This window comes from Cyprinodon variegatus, unplaced genomic scaffold (genome assembly GCF_000732505.1).
Source record: "Cyprinodon variegatus isolate N-32 unplaced genomic scaffold, C_variegatus-1.0 Scaffold1436, whole genome shotgun sequence".
In the NCBI taxonomy this organism is placed as follows: Eukaryota; Metazoa; Chordata; class Actinopteri; order Cyprinodontiformes; family Cyprinodontidae; genus Cyprinodon; species Cyprinodon variegatus.
The window spans coordinates 139,838-141,348 of record NW_015151889.1 but is presented as its reverse complement, the minus strand read 5'-3'; positions in this window follow the sequence as shown (position 1 = coordinate 141,348).

Here is a 1,511-nt window from a genome sequence, read left to right as displayed (position 1 = left end):
TGGCTTCTTTTGGTAGCCTGCAATGCCCCATACCTGTCTATGTCTCTGAAAGGGGGGTCGTTAGAGGGAATTGCTGGCTTGGCTGAACAGGTGATGTCTTCTGTTCTCCTGTAAAGGGGTTGGGGCTGCGATGATAGCGGGAAGGAATCAACTCTATCGCTGAATTTTAAAATATTAGATACTATGAACTTGAAATAAGATGTTTTTTGTTTTTTTTATTTTAAACTTGGATCACTTCCATTTGCAAAATCACAGAAAATAGAAGTCAAGAAAGAACATATTTTTCTCCTTTAAATGTTTTGCTTTTAGTTTCTTGTATTTTAATCTTATACATTTAATCTGCTTATTTTATATTCTTATGTAGCCCTTTGAAATTTGTTTTGAATATAAACCATTACACATAAAGTCTATTATAATTATCCACTGCTTGTCTCTGCTAACTCTCTTAAAGCTGAATTTGATAATAATAATAATTAGATCCATTAGTTTCGATAAAACATTGAATACTTAAAATAATTTTTTAGATCTTTAGTTGTAAATATATTTGGAGTGTTTTTAATCACTTTCTTATGTAAAAGGATTATGCTCAGGGAAATAGAGGCTGGATTATGGCCAATCTCAGGACTCTGACTTTAATCACAGAATTCTGACTTTTTTCCCATTTTAAAATAAATAAATGAACTTATTTTTCCCCAGTGGCCCTAATCCTCTTCTGTCCTGCCTGTTTATTTTCCTCTCTACTAGGCTGGATGAAAGCATGACCAAATAAATATGTAATTTAAGCGATGACATCATTGAAGGACTTCTAGGCCAGCCAATAGCATCGCTCCCTGCTGAAGCATTAGCAGCAGTAAAATAATTGCTGTTATTAAGTGAAGTAGCAAAAAAATCTCCGAAAATATTTAAATCCCTTTGTCTCCCCCGCCCCCACCCAACACCACCCAGAGTGGCAGTCTGTGGGCATGAGATGGACTTGAACTCAGAACCTCTGGTATAGAGGAAATCATTCCTGCCTGTGGTCAATCTCTACAATTCCTCCCTCAAAAAGTGACTGGAAGACACTGACTGAGTTAGCCACTGACACATTATTAACGTTAGAAAATAGAGTAAATAGAAAGTAACTTAATTCACTGTGAAATGTTAATGTAGGAATTCTTTATTCAGTGGATGATGCTGTCGTTCCTCTAGAGTTTGGTTTATTTCTCATTTGAAAAAGTCATGAGCTGAAATATATTGCAGGTTATATTGATGGAAAAAGCACCGGAAACATTTGACCCCTATGTGTGCATGTGTATATATATATATATATATATATATATATGTATATATATATATATAGCAAGCATTATCAGACATGTAAGATGCCTCATTTTTTACCATAATGTAATAAATTCATGTATATTACATTTACATCATCAATTTAGCACTTTTGGCTCATCTGTATTATTCTGCTCCATTAACACATTCATTTTATTGTGATGGATTGTATAATATGTTATATTACATGATTT